We start from the raw sequence: 19,724 nt of genomic DNA, 5'->3' as shown, positions 1-19,724 counted from the left end.
CATGAGGCCTGCTTCTCCCTCTGCCTGTGTCTCTGCTTCTCTCTGTGTGTCTCTCATGAATAAATAAATAAAATAAAAAAAAAAAACAGAAAAATGTGTTCTTAAAAACTAGATACAGTTCAAGCATACAACTCGATCTTCCTTTGGGCTGGGAAAGCTCAGGGTTAAAATGTACTTTCTGAACCCTGTCTCGTTGTGATAATATGAAAAAGAACTAAAATAGGTTCCCATTCTCAGTTATTTGCAGAGGAGTTTTCCAAAGTCTCCAAACCTGTTTTTATTCTTTGTTTTGTTTATAATTTTTATTGAAAAACATTTTAGAATTAGCATTACTTCAATTTTTTTGCAACCTAATATTTTACAGAATCATATTAATCCAAAGTCTTATATAACCTATAGATTTCAAGAATGAAAAATTAATCAGTTAAAAGTAAGATCTTACTTTTATGATATAGATTTTTAAATAAAGCTGTTTTAATGACATTTAAATAATTTGTCACTTACCTGAACTGCATTGAGATAAAGCAAAAGCGTTTTTGTGTTGCAAGTACCATAGGCAGTTATTTAAATGGTGGTCTTCTTTTAGTTAAAACTATATGAGCAGAGGTTAATTGTTTGCTTCAAGAATGCACATGCCAGGGTAGTGAGAAATAAGTTCTATTAAAGAGCACAAGTGTAATAATCAGGGGAAAAGTAATTCCTGAGTAAATTTCATTCCAAGGGTCCAGCAGAAAGGTATGTCAGGGCCCAGATAAGATGTATGAGCTGGTCCAAATAAATAATGGGATTCTTTATATCAGGAGTATTCTCATAATAATATAAGGACACAGGTTTTTTAGATTCAGAAGAAAAAATAGGATTACTAAAGTGGCATGTTAATTCTTGCATTGTGCAAAGTTTTGTACTTTTGGAGTTCTAGAAAGAGGAAGTCATAAAAAAGCCTTTCTGGATTTGTGCCCAGAAAGTGTGACTTTATCCTATCCATGTTGGTACTCACCACCTATGTGGAACCCCATTTAAAGTTTCATATTAGTGTCAAGGCATGTCCTTTACATGCAGAGAAGAAACAGCTGTCTTGGATATTGAGAATGACCATGTTATTGGTTTGTCTGAGAGTTTCCTGAGATGTGGGACTTTCAGTGCTAAACTCTGGGTAGTCCTGGACAAATCAGGGCAGTTGGTCTCTCTTCTCCTTTTTCAAAAGGGGGTTAGACATATGTCACTCACACAGAGTGAGTGAAGAAATGTTTTAGCCACTGTGCATCAATGAAGCAGCTCTAGTGTCCAGATGGGAGACATGTACTTTTCTTTATCTCTGAGTCCTATAGTACCAGAGGAGGCAGGTCTGAACTCTTCAGACAACTTGTTGCCACATCTCTTTGATCAAGAGATAATTAATTATGTGTTCCACCATTCACAGGAAAAGAGCCAAAAAGAAGGGTCATCTTGATCACATTATAATAATAATCTATACTGGAGCTTAGGTCAAAGACAGATGTATTTCCAGAAAGTTCAGCTGCTGTTGTAGAACCAAGTGGGTGATTACCTAGAGGCACAAGTTTATTTTAGGCACTTTCTTTGATAACGTTTAGAAGAGAAAGTTGTTGGCTTAATTATGGGGCATGGGTAATATACCAATTTCAGACAACTAAGGCAACTGATTTTTGGACATCTTTCTGTGGAGGAGTCTGATCACCAGGTATTTTTGGAATTAGCTTTATGTTTGTTAGTCTTTTTTTTTTTTTTAAGATTTTATTTATTTACTCATAGAGACAGAGAGAGAGAGGCAGAGACACAGGCAGAGGGAGAAGCAGACTCCATGCAGGGAGCCTGACGTGGGACTCCATCCAGGGTCTCCAGGATCATGCCCTGCGCCGAAGGTGGCGCCAAACCGCTGCGCCACTGGGGCTGCCCTGTTTATTAGTCTTTAAAGCATTGTATTCTGTTGTTTCAGGAAGGTAGTTTTTGTGTATTCTGTCAAAAGCTTTCTTCAGCAGAAATATTGAGCCAATTGACATAAAACTGATTAATTTAGTATCTTATAGTCTCCTTCTACTCTGGAATTTATAGTTTACTTATTGAATGTTACATTAGCCTACACTTCTGCATCAACTTCTGCCTATTTCCTTCCAGGTCATGATTTTCTTGAGTAAATTTCTGTTGCAGAATTTTAGGTTGACTGAAAAACTCCTTAAGACTCTCTACTTTGACCTGAGGGTTTTCCTTAAATATCCATTGGAGTTTTGACCAGTTTCAGTGAAGAAGGCTTATGGTGCCTTCTTTTTATTTGTATTTTCTACTTGCTGCTCATTTTTTTGTTTGTACTAGAACATGGTCTTCGTTATCTTCACTTTTTGTTAATATGTTTTGTTTCCCAGAGAGAAAGAAGAAAAGAAGGAAATAAAGATGAAAGAAAGAGAAAAGAGGAAGGAAGGAAGGAAGGAAGGCATGCAGGCAAGGAAATGAAAAAGTGCTCCTATCAATTAGGTTACTACTTCAAAGAATATGGAAAGCCCCCAGTGAAAGTATAGAGGACTTGATTGTTTTATTGATGAAATGGGTATGTTCAGCCTGCTGTTTGGGGCAGGACTTCAAGGTATGAGTTTCTATTGATGAATTGTCATAGGATCTATTTCTAGGCCTGCATGGCTTAAACTCTAAATTTTATCATTTTACTCAGGTATGATCAAGTTGCTAGTTGCTTGAACTCAATGAACTCAATTAAAATATTAATTGAAGGCTCATGTCTGCTTTTGAGCCGTCCAGTTATGAAACAAAATTATAAAAAACAAGGTCATTTGAAAACCAGTTTTAGAATCTAATTAAAATAGTTCAAGTGCCTACTATGTCTCAGGTGCTGTGCTAAGTATAGTCAAGGAAGGATATTGATTTGAATAAGATGTTTCAAAAGGAAACATGAGTGCTAAATTCAATTAGTTAATTATTATGTAATATTATTCTGAAAAGGTCCTTAGAAAGATGAATATATGTAAGATATATATTCTTGTTAGTATCTTGCTAAAAAGGTGATACTTCCAATTCTTTTTCCTAGAAAGTCTGATTTAATTTGCCACATGATAGCTTGCTATTAATTATTAACTTCTCTATTTTTGGCAAATTTTACTAAGCTTATTTTTATTATTCATGATTATTATTAAGGTTCATGATCTTCAAAAATAAAAACAAAAATATTAAAAAGTAAACCATAGCATTTATAGTGTGCAAAATATCCTGAATATGAAAGTCTAGTTATTATCTTCTATCAATCTCACAGTGTTAATGAGTTGAAAATAATTCTGTGTTAACATTTTTTAGCCCTTTCTACAAAGGATATATGACAACCTGCAAGAGGTTATATTAGAAAACCTATGAAACTATGAATTACAGCAGAAGGGATGAAAATCTGTTTTATATAATAATTGATTTTTTTTTTTAAGATTCTTTATTTATTCATAGAGACACAGAAAGAGAGAGAGAGGCAGAGACACAGGCAGAGGGAGAAGCAGGCACCATGCAGAGAGCCTGACGTGGGACTCGATCCAGGGTCTCCAGGATCATGCCCTAGGCTGCAGGCAGTGCTAAACCGCTGAGCCACTGGGGCTGCCCCAATAATTGATTGTTTTATGATAAATTTATATGTACTGTTTTTGTTTTCTTATTCTCCTCATCTTCCATCAAATAAGGCTTAACAGTGATGCTGTAGATCTAAAATTGGTGACTTGACACCTACTTTCTAATTAATTATGTTGCACAGTCAACAAAGAAAGTCACTTAACTTTTTTGGCCCTTTTTTTTTCCCCTTTAGAATAAAAGATAAAAAACCCTTTCAGTATGTAGAATCTTTGGATAAGATGTACTTTAAAAAAAAATGCTTTCTGTTTACTTTGTTTGACACTACTCAGCCTTAGAATAGGGCTGTCAAGTTTTGCTTATTGAAAAAGCTTCACAGAATGAAGATATCTCTTCCCAGAGATGCATTTGCTGTGTATATTTTGAGCCGGACTTACAGGGCCTTAAGAGGCACTTGTGTCAGACTTACTTTTACTTCATTTGCTGGTGTTTGCAAAAGGAATGTTTAAGTAATCTGTTGTGGGAGATTTCTGCCTTAAACATCTTTGTTTTCCTAATCTAAATGGACTGAAGAATCTGTGAAACTGAAATTAATGACAATTACTAATGTGATTTGTCCAAATTTTTGTCTTCTGACTGGTTGTGCTTTTGTTGCCCTGTCACTGGTAAAACTTTGAGGCCTATTACTTCTGGGTGCAGATCAGGTGTGATTAATGTGCTTGGTGAGAGTCATGTCATTTATCTATAAATCAAGTCATTTTGTTAACAAATATATATCCATCATTACACGGGCCAAACTGCAGATTCCTTGCAACCTACCTGTGAAAAAGACATTGCTTGGTTACTTCAGAGCACTGCTCCCTTCCCATTAAGGATGCAAAGTTGACTCTTTCTTGGCACAGTGGAACTTAGAGAAATCAGGAAGGTTTTATGGGTGGTGTACTGCAGTTTTGATTCAGAACTGGAGGAAGAACAACAGGCATGAACTAGTCTGCATCTGGCATCAAATAGTTCATAACTTGAAGTCTGCAACCTTATTTTGGTGAGACTCTTGAGAACCACAAAGGAGAAAAACCATATGGGATTCTTAATAAAATCCAATGATCTTCACAACATAGGAATGGGTAGTCACTTTGTTTTTTTAAGATTTTATTTATTTATTCATGAGAGACACACACAGAGAGAGAAGCAGAGACACAGACAGAGAGAGAAGCAGGCTCCATGCAGGGAGCCTGACGTGAGACTCAATCCCAGGTCTCCAGGATCACACTCCAGACTGAAGGAGGCGATAAACCACTGAGCCACCAGGGCTACCCTGGGTAGTCACTTTAAATGTGGTACTAAAATGTATGTTCAAATGAAAGGTCAGTCAGCATGATTGCCTTCAGTTTTACTGAATGGAGAGCTGCTGTTACCACCATTATTAGTTGGGGCTGTTGCAGAAGTTTTGCTCATGGATTTAGAAAGGTGCACAAAACACAAGGCACGAATGCAAATCATCAGCTTTTGTAGATATTACCATAGCACACCTGAAAAATGTGAAAGCGTGTTTTTTGAACTATTGAAATGTTAAAAGGATTACAGAATTGAGAAGTTATTTAGGAAATAATAGCAAAAAGTAGAGTTCTTTTAAAAAAGATTTATTTATTTGAGAGAGAGAAGAAGGAACATGAGTCAGGGGAGAAGTAGAGGGAGAGGGAGACAAGCAGACTCTCTGCTGAGCTGGGAGCCTGATATGGGGCTCAATCCCAGGACCTTGGATCATGACAGGAGGTGAAGTCAGATACTTGATAGACTGAGCCACCCAGGTGCCCCGTTACCCCCATCCCATAGCATTCTTTATATGAATAGTAACTGGAAAGAATACAAATAGAATAAAAGATTGTCATAATAAAAACAAAAATAACTTATCTACAAATACATTTAGCAGCAATTGTGCACTACCGGGATAAAGATAACTGTAAGACTCCAATAAAGAGAATAAAAGAGATTCAGATGAAAGCAAAGACAAAAATATGCCTTGTTCCTAGATAAGAATATTTAGTATTTATAGCTCTCTTAATAAATCTCCATAATTCTGTAACAAATAAAATGAAAAGGGATTATTTGTATTTGGAGAGGAAGTGATACTAAAAATTTATTTGAAAATAAGTGAACTTGTGAAAATACACAGGGCAATTTCTAAGAGAATAGATAATAAAAGTACATGAGTCCCCAATAGTTGTTAAAATATTTTATAATTCTGCAGAAGCTAAAACCGTGTTTTACTGGAATCTGAATAAAAGATGGGCAAAGGGAAATGAACAAAGCATTCACAAATTATTCATGATTATTTGTTTCCTGATGAGGTGAATTAATGAAAAGAATAAAAAAAGATTCTGTCATTCTCTTGACATTACTTCCCATCCTCATTGCAGCAAAACAAGCTGGTTCCAGGTCAGCCAAAAAAAAGAGCTGGTCAAGAAGAAACCACCCACCACCATCTAGGAGAATTTCCCATGTATGTCACTGCTACCACATACAAGAAAGCACAGCATGGTCCCAACTGTGGTTATGCTTAGAAAAGTACTGGAAAGGAAAGATGGCAAAATGCAAAAAAGTGGTTGCTAGCAGAATAGGGCTATACGTGATCTAATTTTTTTTATAGTTCCTTATTAACCCTTTGGTTCTTTTTCAAATTTTGTAAGAAATTTTCCAAGTCTCTGTTCAAATATTGATATGTGTCTCACTGTCCCCATTGGAAGGAGGGGAAGATCTGGTTGTCAGGTCCTGGTCGGGGTCCCTTAGATCTGTTGATAAAAGGAAGAGCTACTACCAGACCCCCTGTTGTTCTTTTACAGACATTTTCTTCCTTTCGCTAAATCTAAATATGTTGGCCTCTCTTCTTTTCTGCCTTTTATTTACACCCTTTCTTCCTTTGGGGACTTTTCTATATTATCATCAAACATTTATTTTAAAATATATCAAATTTATCCACAGGCTCTCCCCCTAAATTGGTGTCCTTAGTAATAGGCTAATAACATGTACGTGAAAAATGTATAGGGATAGTTCTTTTCTTTATTAAAGATTTTATTTATTTATTCATGAGAGACAGAGAGAGAGGCAGAGACACAGGCTCCATGCAGGGAGCCCGATGTGGGACTTGATCCTGGGTCTCCAGGATCAGGCCCTGGGCTGAAGGCGGTGCTGAACCGCTGAGCCACCCAGGCTGCCCAGTTCTTTCCTTTTTGTTTAAAGTTTATCAAGGGCACCTGGGTGGATCTGTGGTTGAGTGTCTACCTCCAGCACAGGTTGTGATCCCAGGGTCGTGGGATCGAGTCCTGCACCAGGCTCCCTGAAGAAAGCCTGCTTCTCCCTCTGCCTATGTCTCTGCCTCTCTCTCTCTCTCTGTGTCTCTCATGAATAAATAAATAAAATCTTTGAAAAAAAGAAAAAAATTATTGAAAAGTGTTTTATTTTTATGGTACTTGGTTTTATATCGTTTGTCAATTATCCAAGTTATATGAGCTGGAATGAAGGGAGCCCAGTTTTCTATGCTACACAGTTCTCAAAATATAAGAAGCAGTGAGCCTCTGGCATGGACTGTCCACAGAGGACGAGCACTATGGTTTCAGTAGAATCTGTCTTCTGCAATCACCCTCCATTTTACATATTCTCTGTCTTTACCTCTGCTTGACTCTATGTCTTACAACCTCCCCGCCTCCTGTTCCAGCATATGTTCTTCTTGATTCAGTTTATTTCAGTCATGCTTGTTTGCTCACGGATTTCCTGAAGGACTTCCACTTGTTAGGGCGAGGTTTTGCATTTATTTTTTCATCAAAAGGGGAAAATTATCATTTGCCAAATGATTTTTTTTTGTTTTTTGTTTTTCAGTTCATTCAGCCTGGGTTGTCCACAACTTCTACTTTCCATTCATGTTATTCTAGTTTCTATCTGTGAGACATCCATCATTTTCAATTTTCTCACACCAGTGGTCTGCTAGTTGGCAGAATTTATTCCATCCCTAGCCGTTTCCTTTCTTATTAGATATGCCCTTAGATTCAGAGTCATAGCAAGCCCTGTCATCAGTAACATGCAATTATTCACACTTTAATTTCATTCATTTTGTAAGCTAGAGGTTGGATGTCTGAGACTTCTGATTTAATTTGTTTTGTTCACTGAACTCAGTATGTTGCTCAGTCCAGCTGTCTGCTTCCTGTTCTGTGCTCTTCTTAAGCCCCATATTTTCTTGTCAAGCACAGTGTTTGTATTTGATTTTCTCTTCATGCAGTTTAGTTCCTTAAGTGGAACTTGCTACTTTTGAAAAATTTACTGACTTTCTTACAAGAATAGATAAACAGATATAATAAATAATACACTATAATAGAGCACAATATGATCCTGGTCCTATGATTTCCTAGTTAGAACACACTTAAAATATTTTTTTAAAAAGTCCAGCTTCATTGAAATCTCTGATAATGTCAGTTGTAAATAATTCGCTTTTCAACTCCCACCTGTAATTAATATCAAATGTATCAGCATAACCATGTGACAATGTAAGGGTTTTACTTCTTTTACTTTAAATTTCTACGTTTATTTCTTTTTTATAGTCTTCACCAGTTTCTTTTTTATAGTCTTCAGTGTTTATCAGAATCAGCTGGAGGGCTTATTACCTGACAGACTGCTGGGCCCCACCCCTACTTTTTTTTCCCCTCTTCTTGCATCTTCACTATCACAAGACAGTGGAGCAGAAGAATTTGCATTTCTGATAGTTGCTGAAGCTACATGGATCTATGTGTAAGGATTTTTTTTTTATGTGTAAGGATTTTGTAAACAAAACAAAATAAACAAACAAAAAAACCTGTATTTTTTCACTTAATTTTAGAATTTTATCATCACTTTCTATTTCCTAAATTTTAAAATCTGATGTTTTATATAGAAAACTATATCTAAAAGCTCATTACGACACTGAGATAAATATGTTACTGACCTTCCTTGTATCTCCCAATTCCTTTTCCCAGAGCAATCTCTGGATTCTTTGGGAAAATCAGATAAGGCTGGCGTTGATTTGTCAGGGCAGCCAATGATGTTGAAAAGAACCACACGATGGAAGGATCCTGTTTGTAACTATAGCTCTGAGTCTGTAGGGGTATTTTTGTTTATAAGTCTATTTAGGACCAAACCTTCTTTAATACTCAGTTCCTGGATGACTTCTTGGATTACTAGGCACTGATGTCTTTGATCTTATACAGTTAAATGACCAGCATTTTTTGAGCTTGTCATTGTTGTCTTTAGGCATTTTCATTCAAAAGCCCACTTCTGTATTTATCCTGTAGGCCTAGTGGAAAACCACTTTCACCTTCTCTATGCTCCTGGTTTGCTTTCCTGACATCCTATGTGTTGGCTTTATAGTCTTACCTGAGTGTCACACAGTCTTCTTCCACAGGCTCAGCTGTGGCCAATGAAATACCTCTTTCCAGGGAAGAATTAAGGTAATTACCAAAATGGGTCAGGGTTTAAACAACATCCAAAGAGGGGCCTCTTTAGTGGACTTACAGATGAGCTTCTTAATTCTCAGGTTTTGATTTCCAGCCACTCTGGATGTTAGCATTTTCTCTATTAATTCCACAATACGTGGCTTGAGAGAGAAAAAGATCTTGTGTGGGCTCACCTACCGAATCAGTATGAAGGGTGACTCCATGGCATTGCAGATGTCTTCTCTCCGGAGAAACGGGACACTGCAGGTAAAGGCTGTACTATATTCTATGAGCCTGTTTTCATCCAGGGGCTTTGAGGCAGTGCCTTCCCAGTGCTCCTGGGAGTCCGGATTGTCAGCTATACTTTCATGTCCTTGGAACAGGATGATTCCTTAAATATGTGAATTCTCCCATGTTCTTGGGGTCCTCCTGGGAGAGTTCTTTTATGCTAGGTTTTCTTCTTTTTCTTAAAATGTGTTCACTCTCACATTATTACTTTACCTAAGTATTAAGTACAAATATTCTTTTAATTGATTTTTGATTATTTTTATATAATTATTTAAGGTTTTCTTTTTAAGACTATGAGTCTTCTTATTTTTCTATCATATGCTGATTTGTTCTGTTTGCAATTTTTTAGACTTTATCCATTGACGATTATAACAGCAGTGTTTTTCACAGATCATGTATCTCATGATAATTTTGAAAATAAAGTCAGGTCTGTATCAATAGTTAGAAAAAAAGAAATCATTATTAATAATATATGATGGTATCTGAGGAAGCTAATACTAAATTACACTATTTTTTTAACCTCCAAATTTCAGAATTTATTGAGAACTAAGACACAAACATTGGCAGATGCCTATCACTATTATCAGTATTACAGATAAGGTTTAATAGGAACTATGGTTGGGATTTGAGGCCAAATGGATTTTTCTAATTTCATTCTAAATTTAAATTACTAAAATCCAAAATTGGATGACTACAGCTCCATTCCCACCCACTCCAGCTTTGATGACAGAGTGTGCCCCTATAAACTCACAACTTGATGGAACAGAAAATGTGTTTTTTGAGGAAAAGCGATTATGAAAGAGAAAAAGACATAGAGGAAGGCCCTGGATGCGATGTGGGTGGGGGTGGGAGTAGAATATGTTTAATTCCTTCTCCTGAGTTCCCCAATCAAGATAATTTGATGAGATTCTATCTGAACAGGGAGATTACTTCTATCATCTAAATTTTCTGAGGTACACAGCTGTCAGAGACAGTAGGTATAAGAAATGTATATCATAGAGGTCAGACATAAATAGTAAAATTACATTTCTTAAGAGAAATAATACTTTTTCCCCCCTCTTCTTGCATCTTCACTATCACAAGACAGATGGGGATAATGCTCTGTGAAATATACAAATATGATTAACAATCCAAAAAAGTACTCAGTTTTGTTTTTTAACAGCAGAAGTGCTGAGGCACCTGCGTAGCTTAAGGGTCCATGATTTTTTATTTCTGCTCAGGTCATGGGATGGACCCCTGCATCAGGCTCTGTGCTCAGGGCAGATTCTCTCTCTCCTCTCCCTCTGCCCCTTCCCCAACTCACGTGTGCGTTCTCTTTTTCAATAAATAAATAAAATATTTTTTTTTTTTAAAGCAGAGATGCTAAGATAAAAATAAAAACAGATGCACAAAGGAATATAATTTGGTAAGAATACTTTCAAAAACTCACAAAATCAATGAGGTTATTTGAACCCATTTGCATGAGCTTGGATACAGTAAAATTATAGAGGTTAGACAGGCAGATAGAGTAAGAGGCCCTACAACTATTGTATAGTACTAATCAATTGTACCCTTAGGGCAAATTTTATGATTTTTGAGATTTTATTCATAATCATTATCTATAAGGCAATGAAATACTCTCTTGGGACCAATTTCATTTGACAATATGAAATAGCTCGAGTTTATGATTTCTGCTGGCATATAGTCATGTGGGATAAAGATATCCATAAGGCATGCTCACTTTGAGATCATTTCAGCATTCAAGTTCAACAGATGGACTACACAGATCTGCCGAAGGAAAGAGGTTGACGAGGCTGGGAATATTGCCATTACCTATAAGGACAAATTTCAAAGGAGGATTTTTGCCTACCTATCTCCAATAATTCTAATGAGCATACATCTATATTTTAGGGCCCTGTGGGTACTCGGGCAATATGTTCAGTCTTGTCTCTTCTAAGCTTAATAAAGGAATATGGGTGCAGTGATTGCTTATTTTAATTTTATGTTAATTTGATTTTAATTAGAATTAATGAAATTACAAATATTTGCCATTCATTCAATCCAATAATTTTAATCATTTACTCATTAACATTTATTGAAAACAGAGAGGTACTATACATCATGAGTTACAGGAGTTATAAAACCGAATATGACATTGTCTGTCTTCAATCAGGAAATTCATAGGTCCTTTGAGGAGACAGGCTTGCAAACTAATAATTAAAATCCATGTATTTATAAAGTATGAAATGTAATACCATGTATTAGCAACACAAAAGTACCATAGTTCATTAGTTGCACAAAACAAGTAATCAACTCGGAAGGAATCAATGAAGGGTTCATAGAAATATAGAGAAAACACATTTTTTATGATATACTTTCACAATATTTGAATACAATCTCTTATGTGTCATGTAAGATTATTTTTCAGATGATAAAGTCTTGATAATATTATTAAGCACAGCTCATTGAATGGACAAAGACTATTTACTTATTTTATTACAAAGGAGAAATGAGTAAAGAGTTTGCGTTGTGTTTTTTGTTGTGGTTTTTAAGGATGGAAGGGAGTGACATGACATAAAGGAAACAATAGCTTTCCTTGTGACTTTGGTTACATTAATTTTCAAGATAAGCCCAAGGTCAAATTTTGGGATTCAGCTAATAGAATCTATGCTTTCATTCTTTCCTCTATGTTAAAAAATTTATAATTATGAGCTTAGATTTTGCCAAAAATGTGAGGCATTTTCAGGTTAGTTTTCTATCAGTTGGAAGCTCTGAAAACATATATGATGAGAAGGCAAAAAAATTCGTGTTTCTTTGTTCTGAAGAACCAATTTATAGGCCAAATTGCACAAATAATTGTTATTCACTAGATGGCAGAGTACTAAAAGAATACTATGGCCCAGTGCGGCTGGTTTCATAAATGTGCTGGGTAATTTGATTTAAGGGCCTCTGTGTCACTGCAAAAATCAATGACTCATTCTTCAGTGACATTAAATATATATGAATATTCCGAAATATCCCTTGCCACCAATGAAGGTAGTTTCCATAAATAAATAATAGAGTCATAGATTTGTAGGGAACTTTTTATCATCCTTGTTTCCTCTGGCATGCCCCCAGACCTGTGCCTTCTTCAGTGTTTCCTGGGACAGTTATTTTCATTATAATTCTCCTGGTTTCCTAACTCATAAACCTAGGGAATATTTTTGAATCCTTTCTCTCTCTCGCCCACCTTTAACACAATATTAAATATCATGAACAAAGGTCAACAGCTGGCCTTTGTGATTTGTCCCCCCACCCCCACTTTGTTTTTCCTTCTAATGAATTCAAGGCACTGCTCTGATTAGGCCATCCTCATTTTTTACAGTCTGCTGTTAACTGCTTTCTACTTGTCCTTTCTGCTTGAGTTTTGGTGTAATCAAGCTAACCTCCATACTGCCTCAGCATGATCTTTCCAAAACACACATTTCATGGTGTCAGGTTATTTTTAAAATACTATTATAGCCTGGGGCACCTGGGTGACTCAGTTGGAAAGCATCTGACTCTTGATTTCAGCTTAGGTCATGATTTCAGAGGGTTGTGAGATTGAGTCCCCAACCTGATGGGCTCTGCACTCAGTGGGAGTCTGCTGGAGATTGTCTCCCTTTGCCTCTGCCCTCCCCTCATTCTCACTCTCTTGCAAATAAATAAATAAATCTCAAAAAAAATATTGTAGGAATCACTATCTATCAGATAGGCAAAAAATTTAAAAACAAAATTTGATGAAAACTCCCATTGGCAGCACTGTGGGGCAATAGGCATTCTCCTACACTGATGAGAGGGCCACCGAACATCTCACATCTCTATTTGTGATAGGCCATTATGCAATATTTTTAATATTAAAAATATTTCCTTTGAACATTTCCTCTGCTATAAATTTTGTTGCAGCATTATATCTAAGATCCAAGCCTGTCATGAACCTTAATATTAATAAAGAAATGTTTTAGTTTGGAATGTTTATGTAATGAAATACTGTGTAGTCAGAATAAAGTGGATCAAAATGTGTTGATAAGGAGCTATCTTTAAGGTAAATTACTACTTGAAAGAACAAGGTGCAGAGTAAAATGTAGACCATGAGTCATTTGTGGTAAAACGTTTACTTCATATTTTTTCCACATAGCGTGGAAACCCATGTAAGTATGTGCAGCACCAGAGCATATTGGCAAACAGCATAGATCACAGAGCCATAGCTGTTGAGTTTAAAGTCTAACTCTGCCACTTACAAGTTCTATGACCTTAGCAAGCTGATGAGTCTTTCTGAGCCTCAGTTTCCTTTTTGTAAAGTGGAAAGGATAATAGTAGCTACCTAATAACACTGTTGTGAGGATTGAGTGGATTAATAGATATAACTACTTTGCTTTTTTTCTTTTTAAAGATTTTTAAAATTTATTCATGAGAGATACAGAGAGAGAGAGACAGAGACATAGGCAGAGGGAGAAGAAGACTCCCCACGGGGAGCCCAATGCAGGACTTGATCCCAGGGCCCTAGGATCATGACCTGAGCCAAAGACAAACACTCAACTGCTGAGCCACCCAGATGCCCCTAGATATAACTACTTTGGATGGTATCTGATATATAATAAGATCTCTATTTAGTGTTCACTGTGGATTTATGCATTAGTCAACTTCTTCCCAGAAGAATACGTAAGAAACATTTTTTTAAAAGATTTTATTTATTTATTCATGAGGACACACAGAGAGAGAGGCAGAGACACAGGCAGAGGGAAAAGCAGGCCCCATGCAGGAAACCTGATACAGGACTTGATCCCGGGTCTCCAGGATCACACCTTGGGCTGAAGGAGGCACTAAACCGCTGAGCCACCTGGGCTGCCTATGTAAGAAACATTTTTGGAAAATGGCCTAAGGGCAAGGGATGTGTTTTTTTTGTTTGTTTTTGTTTTTTGTTTTTTGTTTTTGTTTTTTTTTTTTTGTTGTTTTTTTTTAGGAAATATCTCTAAAAAAATCTTTTAGTTGTTCTTCATTGCTTTTGGGTGAACTTGAAATTAATTGTGTCATTCAAGAACTTTCATGATCACAAATGATCTCCCTGTTTGGCTTCACTTTGTGTGCCTCTTCTATCCTCTGGTCACAGGATTTAGTCAACATTCTTTGAATCTGTTATGTTCTCACAGATATTCTTTCTACTATCTCACCCTTCTAGAGAGCCCTCGTCTGCAACCTTGTGCCTCTTCACAGGCTCTCCTAGCACTTAGAGTATTCCTGTATTATACAGCTTATTTACTTGGTGATCACTAATTCACATATTTACTTCATCCATTTATTGTGAACACTTAAAGGCAGGAGCTATGTTGTTTTTATCTTCATGCATTTATTGTCTGTGACAGTGACCAAGTATTTGCTTAATAAGTATTAAATTAAGGAATAAGTGAACTATAAACAAAGTCTACTCCCCCTATAGACACAGCTAGAAATTTCTTCTAAAACAGTCTGTCAAGGGTGGAACATAGAAACCTCACTGGGTACTTCAAACTGAGTGGATTAGGGAATTGGTTACATAGGTGTAGGAAGACTCATTGAGTGAAAAGGGGATACTAAGGTATCTAAGTTTAATAATTGCAGGATGTTAGAGAAGTACCAGGAAAGAGTAGGGTTATGGTACCTAGGAGTCTAATGGAAGGACTCAGTGGGGCTGGTGGTTTGAAACTTGAGGGATTGCTGACATGGAAATGTCAGGTAGGTATTGAATTGTCCCAGATCATGGCCCACTTGGTAAGCACGTAGCTTGGCTGGCTCTCCACTGACCAAGGTAGTGCTACTGGCTACTGTTGTTGCCTTGAGGGTACTTGGGGAAGTTGGGCTAAGAGTGTTGAAGGAAGGGAGGATGGGTCAACAGTCTGCAGCTACAGGGGCAGTGCCCAGAGGAGAGAAAGAACAGGAAAGCAATCTCTTTTTCTTCTTCTTGCCTGTAGTTCTCCTCCACTGAAGATTTTCCTCCATTTTTCTTCTCTTGCACATTTCCTCCATTGACAGATCTTAACAGGAAGCCAACTGGCAAGGGAACCTGGGAACTGTAGTTTGAAGAATTTTATCTCCACCGTTGCAGGGGAGTCTACAGAAGGTTCGGCTGGTCTCTGAAAGACAATTAACTACCTCCAAAGTGGGATGTATTAAAGATTTCCTATCCTTCCCAAAGTTGAATTTGTAGATCTGAAATACAATTGACAAAATCTATGTCCCCTTTAAAAAGTTCTTGCCTCAGAATTTCTGCAAAAATACTTCAAATTTATGTAACACTTAATGATTTTTTTAGTGTTGTTTCATATTCATTACCTCTTCTGAGCTTTATAAAACAAATAATTATGTCCATCTTAGACATGAGCTTAGATAAGCCTGTAGTTCTTAGATTTTTTTTTTTTTTGGTTGTCTTGTTTTTAAATTTTTTTTTTAAAGATTTTATTTACTCAAAGAGAGAAAGAGAGAGAGACAGAGAGAGAGAGAGAGAGAGAGAGACATAGGCAGAGGGAGAAGCAGGCTCCATGCAGGGAGCCCGATGTGGGACTCAAAACTTGGACTCAGTCCCTGGACTCCAGGATCATGCCCTGGGCTGAAGGCAAGTGCTAAACCACTGGGCCACCTAGGCATCCCTTGTTTTCAAATTTGATTTAAAATATTTTTAGACTTACAAAAAATTTGCAAAATAGTACAGAAATGTATTACCAACAGCAATGTATGAGTGTGCCTGTTTACCCAGCCTTGCTAATACATTGTGTTTGCATAGTTTCAACATTTTGCCATTCTGAAATATCTCAGTGTTATTTTAATTTACATTTCCCTAATTATGAATGAGTTTGGATATTTTTTCATACCTTCAGGATTTTCCTTTTTATTTCTTATGAATTGTCCATTTATATGTTTTTTTTTCTCATTTTTCTGCTTGATTGGAACTTTGTCCTTCCATTTAAAAAAATTGTTTATATTGAGAATTTTAGCCCTTTGTAATACACGTTGAAAATATTTTCAGTTGCTTTTTGACTTTACCTATGGTATTCTTGGCAATAAAACCTGTATTTTAAAATTGTTATATACTCAAATTTATCAATTTTTTAAATTGTCCCTGGATTTGGGAGTTAACATCAAAAAACTTCCTACCCTATAGTCAGAGAGGCAGAGACATAGGCAGAGGGAGAAGCAGGCTCCCTGTGGAGAACCTGATGTGGGACTGGATCCCAATACCCTGGCGTCATGACCTGAATCAAAGGAAGATGCTCAACCACTGAGCTACCCAGACATCTCTCAATGCAAAATTTGAAACCGTACAAATCTCTCATGAATGAATGAATGAATAAAATCTATTAAAAATTTTTGCATTTATTTTTTTTTTCATTTTTATTTATTTATGATAGTCACACACACAGAGAGAGAGAGGCAGAGACATAGGCAGAGGGAGAAGCAGGCTCCATGTACCGGGAGCCCGACGTGGGATTCGATCCCGGATCTCTAGGATCGCGCCCTGGGTCAAAGGCAGGTGCCAAACCGCTGCGCCACCCAGGGATCCCCAAAATTTTTGCACTTAGATCTCTAACCTATTTGTTGTTTATGTTTGTGTATAGTGCAAAATATGCATGTGATTTTCTCTTTTCCCAAATGACTACCGAGTTGTCCTAGCAAAATTTATTAAAATATATATTCTTTCCTTGATGACTTAAAATGCCACCTTTATCATATGCTAAATTTCTGTGCATATAGGTGTCTGTTTATATATATACTTGGATCTATTTCTTGGCTTTCTATTTATTTCACTGGTACACGTGTCTTCATGAGCCAGTACCAAACTCTTGTAATTATAGACATTCTCTATTATGTTTAAATATCTGATTGAGCTAATTCTCACTCATAGTATATTTTTTCAGTGTTGCCCTGAATATTTTTGCATTTTTATTTTTTTTAAAAGCTTTATTTATTTATTCATGAGAAACATGGAGAGAGAGGCAGAGACATAGAGGGAGAAGCAGGCTCCCTGCAGGGAACCTGATGTGGGACTCAATCCCAGGATTCCAGGATCACCACCTGAGCCAAAGGCAGATATCAACTACCAAGCTACCCAGGCGCCCCTGTTTTTGCATTTTTAATATGAATTTTAATATCGAAATTTCTATTTTCATTGAAAAAACATTTGTTAGTATTTTTATTGGGATTGTATTACATTTATAAATTAACTTAGGAGCACTGACATCTTTATAATGCTGCATTATCCTATATAAGAACAAGTGATGCTTTCCCATTTGTTCAAATTTTACTTTCGTGTCCTTTAGGGATTTAAAAAAAAATTGTCATAAAATCACATAGGTTGAACATAATTCTTTTTTAAAGTTTATTCCTAAGTATTTAATTTTCTCTTCTGCTATCATGGATGAAGTTTTCTCTATCATATAGTTCTACTTGTTTTTTATTTATGTATTTAAAGATAATTTTTTATGTCAATTTTATATCCTGCTATCTTATAGAATTATTTTTGAGTTAGTTTTATGATTGATTCTATGATTTTCTGGATATATCATTGTCATCTGTAAATAGAAATAGTCTACTTGTTATTTCAAGCCATTCTTATGCTTTTAATTTATTTTGTTTATATTACCTAATACTTCTAGTACAATGTAGAAGAGTTGTAGAGATAATGGGCATACTTGTGTTATTCATGTTCTTAGAGAAATGTCTCCAATGTTTCTTCACTAAATTAGACACTAGCTTTAAGACTAAGATACACATATTTTACAATGTTAAGAAAATATCCCTCATTTCTTATTTTTTAGTGTTTTTTAAAATCATGAGTGGATTTCAATTTTATCAAAGGCTTTCCAAGTATCAATGGCAACAATCCTGATTTTTCCCCCTTAGACTTATTAATGTGTATATGATATTAATGGATTTCCTAATATTGAACCAACTTGCGTTTTTAAAACAAATCCAGTCATTGCGTATTATCTTCTCATTTTGGTGCTGAATACTGTTTGCTAGTATTTTATTTAATGTTTTTGCATGTATATACACTGATGATAATGATATATAATTCTATATTTTTACTGTCATCAGGTTTAGACATCAGTGTAGTATTTGTTTCATAAAAGGAATTTGGATGTTTCCTTCCTTTTCTTTGGAATAATTTGTAGAGGATTGGGTCTATTTGGTCTTTGAAGTTTGGCAGGATTCTCTTGCGAAATCACTTGATGTTTGTTTTTTTTTTTTTTTTTTTTTTGAGTAGTTACTGTAGTGGATTGGTTAAATAGTGTCCCCCCTCCCCCCGCCCCGATATTATGTTTTAGTCCTAATCTTGGACTAGTCTTTGGAAAAAGTCTTTGGGTCTTTGCAGATAAAGTTAAAGATCTCAAGATGAGATATTCTCAGATTAGGATGCATTCTAAATCCAATGGTAAGTGTCCTTATAAGAGATAGAAAAGGAGAAGGCACACAGCCACAGAGAAGGCCATGTGAAGACAACAGAGACTGGAGTTATACTGCCATAAGCTAAGGAATACCAGGAGCTAACAGAAGCTGCAAAAGGCAAAAATAGGTTCTCTACCAGAAACTTCACAGGGAATGTGGCACTGATAACACTTTGATTTCAGATTTGTGGTCTTCAGAACTATGTAGGAATAAATTTCTCTCATTTTAAACCAAGTTTGTGATAATTTGTTATAGCAGCCCTAGAAAACTAATACAGTTCCTTAATAACTTTATTTTATGGAGATGGTCTTTTAAAGCATTCTAAGGCTAACTGAGTCAGATTTGGTAGTCTGTGTTTCCCTAGGAGAGGAATTCATTTTATCTAAGTTTTTAAATACATTTACATAGATAATCTGTAAATTATTCTCCTATAATTTGTTTCTTCTGTCTTAATATTTTTCTCGTGACATTTATTATTTTTGTATTTGTACTTCTTTTGTTGTTGATCAACTCTGCTAGTGATAGTTACATTTTTTAAAAACATTTTATTTATTTATTCATGAGAGACAGAGGGAGAGAGAGAGGCAGAGACACAAGGCAGAGGAAGAAGCAGGTTCCACAGAGGGAGCCCAACGTGGGACTCGATCCCGGGTCCCCAGGATTACGCCCTGGGCTGAAGGCAGGCTCTAAACCACTGAGCCACCCAGGCTGCCCCTACATTTTTAATGTCTTCAAAAAAAGGATTTTGACTTACAAATCAGTTATACTATTTTCTATATTGGGCCCGAGTGTTTGCTTTTGAAAAGTATTTCCTTTTTGTATTTCGCTTTGGCTGACTTTGTTCTGTTCTTTTTCTAGCTTTTTAAATTTTTTCTCAAGATTTCATTTATTTATTCATAGGAGACACAGAGAGAGGAAGAGACATAGATAGAAGGAGAAGCAGGGTCCCTGTGGGAAGGCCTATGCAGGACTCAATCCTAGGACCTGGATCAC

This window comes from Canis lupus, chromosome 12, assembly GCF_011100685.1.
Source record: "Canis lupus familiaris isolate Mischka breed German Shepherd chromosome 12, alternate assembly UU_Cfam_GSD_1.0, whole genome shotgun sequence".
Classification (NCBI taxonomy): Eukaryota; Metazoa; Chordata; class Mammalia; order Carnivora; family Canidae; genus Canis; species Canis lupus.
The sequence above is the reverse complement of the archived record's forward strand: the minus strand, read 5'-3'. Positions refer to the sequence as shown.